The sequence below is a fragment of the Medicago truncatula genome, chromosome 6, assembly GCF_003473485.1.
Source record: "Medicago truncatula cultivar Jemalong A17 chromosome 6, MtrunA17r5.0-ANR, whole genome shotgun sequence".
NCBI lineage: Eukaryota > Viridiplantae > Streptophyta > Magnoliopsida > Fabales > Fabaceae > Medicago > Medicago truncatula.
Genome location: NC_053047.1, coordinates 28,758,551 through 28,766,001, shown reverse-complemented (window position 1 = coordinate 28,766,001; position 7,451 = coordinate 28,758,551).

Below are 7,451 nucleotides of genomic sequence, written 5' to 3'. Positions count from 1 at the left end.
GGTGTGAAAGAGACGTTGAATTGCCATCCCATTCAAAATATAGTCGTTTGAAGCTTTTGATCAATCACCAATGATCATTTTCCTGATATGGTTATTGTCCTAAGAGGGATCAATTTCAAATGTATTCCCATTGAGAAGAAACATTGTTGCAGGCAGAGCTGTTTTTCTTGTCTTGTAGCAGAGACAAAAACAGAGTACTGGAGATAGTGGTTGTACACTTCGTACAAACGTATTATGTCAACGCTCATTGAAGAATAAGCATCCAATGCCTTCCAATCCTTCAAAGATAGTCGTTGCTATACTTCTCCAGTCTTCTGCAATCTTTAGACGAGTTTTAATCCTTTAAACAACTTTTGAACCTTTAAGTTGCATCTTCTAATGAACTACAACTTCTGGTGATTCACAGCTTCTGATAAACTTGCTTCTGATGAACTTGCTTCTGATGACCTTGCTTCTGATGACGTCATCACTTCAGGTGCACTTTGTCTTCAGGAGCAGTATTCTTCAGACATTTTAAGCTTCACTTTTTGTTGATGTATTTGCTCTTTATTTGTTCTTCCAAGACCTTTTTAAGATGTCAAATTTTTGTCTATAGTCATGTACACTTGAACAAATATTAGCATATCCAATTGACAATTTTTAATACTTTGTTATCTTACAAACTCTTTAGAGTTATTGCTAAACACATTTTGTTCCAACATGATCAACCTCTTATCAATAAACACGATGCAATTTTTTGGCATAAGGAGGTTCCTTTAAAAGTCAACATTTTTATTTGGCAGCTATTACTGTGATGTAATGTCTTTCTCATCAACTCAATTATATTCTTGAGGACAACTTTATGTTATTTCACATAATGCACGATTAATATTTAATGAGAAATGTTAACTTATGCTCTTAAGGCACATGTTAAGGTTTCCACTATTAGAGATTATGTATCCATAATTGTGTTAATTTATTGCTAAAAAAAATTAATATTAATTTTTTTCATTTAATATTTACCATTATTGACAAGAAATTTAATGCTTTAACATGTACCCTAAGGTCACAAGTAAACATGACCCATATTTAATTTTTTTTAGAGTTGTATAATATTTATTTTATTTTTTTGACATAAGTATAGCATAATAATTAACAGGTGCTGATTTGTTGTAAGCCTCCTCATGCTATGAAGTCGTATAGATAGATAGGGAGAGATGCATTCATTATGTATGTTTTTAGATAAAAAAAAAATTTGAGAGCATGTTTTTAGATAATTAAATACCTATATTATTGTACGTTGTACTTTCTACAAGAGTTATGCGCTGCTTTAGTTTAATTCTTCAACTTTCAGCATTTTCATAAACCCTAAACCCTATACATTAATAAGAAATTCAGGTAAAAAGTGTTTATTGTCTCCCTCCTTACAAACAAACTTCCCTTTCTCTGGTCCATGTATGAATAAATCCGGTACATACCCATTAGTGTATTTGGGTTTCATAGCAATAAATAGGGAAGAGATAATAAACAGTGAACAGAGTGAAGAGAAATATAAGAATTATTTTATCTCTCTCGGGATATATATATGGGATTTGCTAGAACACACCCACTAATTTTTATGTGGGAGTGTTTTAGCAAGATACACCTTAAGGTGTATTTAACTACTTTTTAGTTATAACTTGCTAAAACATACCTTCTAAAAAATAAGTGGGTGTATCCTAGCAAATGCCTATAGGAGTTGCTAACATACACCCACTTATTTTTTTAGAAGGTGTGTTTTAGCAACATTCATCTTAAGGTGTATTTAACAACTTTTTAGTTATATTTTTGCTAAAACACACCTTAATAAAAACTACTGGGTGTATCCTAGCAAACCCCTATATATATCTGCTACTTCAATATTAATAAACCAAACACTTCAATATTAATAAACCATCTTTTCAGCTATAAGCTATCAAGTATAAGACATCAACTATATAAGCTAGTTTTTCAGATTCAGCTAGCTTGTAGCTTATTTTTACCAAACACACCCCACATACGTTCATAAATTTTGTTCCATTCCAAAACCTAGAACACACATAACGTGCAATTTCTTCTTCATTCTTCTTCCCATCTTGATTGTTCAATTCTCTCGTTCCATAATTTCCGTCGTTTCCAATTATCGAGAGAATCATTGTCGTCCTTTTGATTCCAGACATTGTGAGAATCGGTGTTGTTTCCATAATCACATCAGGTATCGTGACTTGATTTTTCTTCTTGATTTGATTTTTCATTTTCGTTTCTTTCTCACTACTATCGTGAATTGATTGCTACCGTTTCACACTTGTAATGCGACAGTGGTGACTTTCAACTTTGGCATGAATTCCAATGATGATTCCCTTTCTATTTGGGTTTTGAGTTTGATTGAGTTTTTTGAGATTATATAAAATTGTATTTTATCACACATATTTTGCGTTTGATTAAGATAAATGGATCTTCAAGGCGTTGATTATTAATTTTATTTTTGGTACAATATTGATTATTAAATTTACTTTTGGAATTTGTTTTATTCAAATCATTATATTGTGTTGTTATGTTGTTTTTGTTCCTCGTCTATTTTGTGTTGCTGAAATGAACATTTGTTGAGATTGTGAACACGGTGTGAGGTCGATTAAAGCTATGGAAGGGAAGACAAAGTGAAATAAATAAATACATAAATAAATAATGCTAATATAAACATGAATTTCATAAGGTGAGCATTAATTCGTGGATATATATCTTTTGGAAACAATGTCGATATCACGATGTCTGGAATCAAACGGACGACAACGATTCTCATGATAATTGGAAACAACGGCAATTCTAAAACGAGAGAATTGAACAATCAAGATGGGAAGAAAAATGAAGAGGAAATTGCACGTTATGCGTGTTGGAACAAAATGTGTTTAACATTATCCTTTGAGAGTTTTGATGATAACAAGGTATTAAAAATTGTCAATTGGATATGCTAATATTTGTTCAAGTGTAGAGGACCATAAACAAAAATTTGACATCTTAAAAAGGTTCTGGAAGAACAATAGAGAGCAAAGGAATCAACAAAAAGGAAGCTTAAAGCATCTGAAGAAAACTGCTCCTGAACACAAAGTGCTCTAGAAGACAAAGTGCTCCTGAAGTTGTGTCGTCATCAGAAGCAAGTTTATCAGAAGTTGAAGATCACCAGAAGCTCTATTTCATCAGGTGATACAAGACTTAAAGCTTGAAAGGCTGTTCAATGGATTTAATCTCGTCAAAGCATTGCAGAAGACTGGAAGAGTGAAGCAACGGCTATTTTGGAAGGATTTAAAGGCATTTGATGCTTGTTCTTCAAAGAGCGTTGGAAAAGTACAAGTGTACGAAGTGTACAACCACTACCTCCACTACTCAGTTTTTGTCTCTGCTACAAGAAAAGAAAAACAGCTCTGCCTGCAATGATGTTCCTTCGCAATGGGAATGGATTTGAAATTGATCCTTCATAGGACAATAACCGTATCAGGCAAAAGATCATTGGTGATTGATCAAATCTTCAAACGACTCTATTTTGATGTGCTGGCAATTCACAACGTCTCTTTCACACCTATATATAAAGGAGTGAAGACTTAGAGTTTTATATAGAACAATACCAAGAATTACAAGTGCCAAAACGCTGCTGAAATTGTTCTGCATTCAAAAGTTCACTTAGAATTTCTTATCAAAGTTCACATCTTAGAAATTCTAGAGTCTTAAGAGTCTGTATCTGATTTGTATTGTGAACACCACTGATTGTATATCAAGTGTTCAACCTCAAAAAATTTCTTATAATTCTGTTTGAATTAAGAAGTCTCTTGCAGTTCTGCTTGAGCATTAGAAGTCTCTTGATTGTGTTCAGGAGCATAGGAAGTCTCTTGCAGTTGTGCTTGAGCAATTTGAAGTCTCTTGCTAGTTTTAGCAGTGAGCAATTGTAATCAGATATTACATAGTGAACTCTCCTTGGAAGTGCAAGGGGGACATGACTGACTTCCGGTTTGTGGAAGGAACCTATATAATTTCTTTGTGGCTTCCTTCTCTCTCTCTTTGTTTTATCCGCTGCATTTAGTTCTGAACATCACTTCAGAAGTGGAACATTATCTGCTCTTGATCAGTGTTTTTCAGCTTAGGAGAAAAAGAAGAAAAAGAAAACACAATTCAACCCCCCCTCTTGTGTCTTTTCTCACCTTCAATTGGTATCTAGAGTCTTGGTCTGTTTGCAAAACACTTAAAAGTTTAACAGGAAAAAGATTTGAGAATCCAGTACGAGCACTGCTATTCCATATGATTATGGTAGCAACAAGAAATCTGACTATGGAAAAGTTACAAAGTTGAATGGAGATCCTGAAGAATTTTCCTGGTGGAAGACCAACTTCTATAGTCATGTCATGGGCTTAGATGATGAACTATGGGACATACTAGAAGATGGTATTGGTGACTTGGTCGTTGAAATGAAGAAGGAGCTTCTATTGATAGAAGAAAACATACTCCTGCTCCGAAGAAGTTCTACAAGAAACATCACACAATCAGTGGAGCACTTGTCAAAGCTATACCTAAAGCAGAGTATATGAAGATGAGTGAAAAATCCTCTGCTAAGTCAATGTTTGCTTCTCTCTGTGCGAACTATGAAGGTAGTAAGAAAGTCAGAGAAGCAAAAACTCTTATGCTTGTTCATCAGTATGAGTTGTTCAAAATGAAAGATGATGAAAGTATTGAGTAAATGTACTCAAGATTTCAAACTCTAGTTTCTGGACGCTTACCTGCAAGATGGAGATCAAAGGTGACTTCTATTGAGGAAGCTAAAGATTTAAACACTTTAAGTGTTGAAGATCTTGTCAGCTCTCTAAAAGTTCATGAGATAAGTCTCAATGAACATGTGTAACACCCCATTTTCCCAACTTAAAAATTTCATAAACATTTATCAGAGTAATCAACAAATAACGGAATGTTACACTTCTAAAAATCATAAAACAGATAATTAACAAATTATCTTTCAACATAATTAATTCAAAGACTTCGCAGCGGATTAAGTTCATCATCATAAATAAGTATTGGCAAGCAGGCCTCATCAAAACATCCCAAAAAGAAATCAGTCAAACATCTTAATCATAAATATCATAATCAATACGTAAAGAAATGGAAAATAGCCACAAAAGATTTCATCCCGTTACGTATCAGAGCAACCTAAGGACTCAGTGAGGAAAAGCCACTCACGATAGCAACACCAGCTACTTAAACTTGATCACCTGCAAGTTACTCATACGAAGAGCAACATTTCCAAGCAGAATGGGTGAGATTTCACAAAACAATAATATTAAGCAGATAATTCAACAATTATATTTAACAACATAAAATCATCATAATATCCATCATAAATAATAATGTATCATTTAACACTTCATTCATAGTTCATATAAACAATCACAACTTCACAACTTATCATATTCGACTCGACAAATGCGACTATGCAACTTAGACCTCTTATATGCATGTGGTACCAATCCAGGGCATCAAGTCCCCATCGCTATAAGTATTAATATACTTCCAGGGCATCAAGCCCCCATCGCTATTGAGCTAAAGCTCCATCGTGTTGAGCAAAGGCTTCAGGGCATCAAGCCTCCAACAATGAAATGCTAATGCATGGACTCGACCTCTTAAACATCTTAAATCGACAACCTCTTATATAATCCAATAATTTGAAACATCATCATCTTCATCAATTTAGACCGACTCATGCAGCTTAGTTAAATAACAACAGCAACACAAGCAGTATACGAAAACAGCATGACATAATAATATCAAATGGAAGTCAACAGCATCTCAAGTATACATTCATAATTCAAGTAATGCGTATAACATTATATCACATCAAAATCAACATCAACACATCTTAAACAGCTTCACAGACTATAATTAACATCATCATTAAGTCTCAATACTACCCCAAGGTTCAACTCCTAACAACTTGTGCGACACAGATCGCAAAATCCCAACAAGGCACTCTGTTTTTGGGTCACTCGCGAGGCGAGAGCCTCTGCTCGCCATGGCGAGTTCAGGTTAGATTTCCAAACGTTTCATTCGAAAATCTTTCCAGGTTCAATCTCATTCTAAATTCTTTCCTAATCATTATTAGACATGTTCAGGCACTCAAAAGCATCTAAGGATCAACTCAAAAGTCAAAATCACGAAATCTTGCTAGCTCTGTGGTCAAGCTCGCTAGGCAAGTTCATCTGCTCGCTATGGCGATCTGCAAGGTACAACTCGCGAGGCGGGTAAGGTTTGCTCGCGAGGCGAGCGATGAAGTTAATCCCTCGCTGTGGCGAGGATTTAGAGTTGGGAATAGGCCAGGCCGGCCTACAGGGGCCTATGGCCTGGCTTGTTTAAGCCTGGTCTGACCTGACCTGTTTATTAAAAAGGCTAGGCTTAGTATTTTTAAAAAGCCTATTTAGGTAAATAGGTCAGTCTTAGGCTATCAAAAAAGCCTATGAAGCCTAATAGGCCGGCTTGTTTATGCATGTTAGGTTTCATAGTGGATTTTTTAAATAGGCTTTAAAGTTTTATAGTGAAATAGGTTTTTAAGGCCTTATAGTAGTGATAGACAAGTCTTACACTGAAATAGGCTTTGAGGCCTATTAAACCTATTTAAAAGTAGATAAAATGGAATGTTTAGTGACTTTAATAGTAAGTAGGCCTGTAAATAGGCTTTCAGGCCAGGCCAGGCTTTTAAATAGGCCAGGCCAAGCCAAAAAAAAATAGGCCTATGAAAGGCCATAGGCCAGGCTCAGCCCTGCAAATTTTATCATCATAATCATTATCTAGGGTCTAGGAACAATTTCTACATCAATCTAACAAGTTTCCACCGTTTAATCAATAATTCTTCAATTTTAACCTACTTTTCAATTCCTCTAAAACTCATCCTACATCATGTTAAACCTAACCATTCAACCACATACTTAATAGAATTGCAAAGTTAGTCTCACCCTTACCTTAGAATGTGAAAATCGTAGATTTTAGGTCTCTCTCCCTTCTCTTGGCTTTTTCTCCCTATCAAAGTCTGGCCTGGCCTAGCCTATTCCCAACCCTAGCGAGGATCATAGCTCGAGAGGCGAGCGATGAATGTTGCTACGGGCAGAAGTGCAGTTTTTCAGAAAAATCACTAAATCTCATGGTTTTAAGCCTAACATTGATTTAAGAATTCATCATAATCATTATCTATGGTCTATGAACAATTTCTACATCAATCTAACAAGTTTCCACCGTTTAATCAATAATTCTTCAATTTTAACCTACTTTCAATTCCTCAAAACTCATCCCACATCATGTTAAACCTAACCATTCAACCACATACTTAATAAAATTGCAAAGTTAGTCTCACCCTTACCTTAGAATGTGAAAATCGCAGCTTTTAGGTCTCTCTCCCTTCTCTTGCCTTTTTCTCCCTTTTCTCCAAA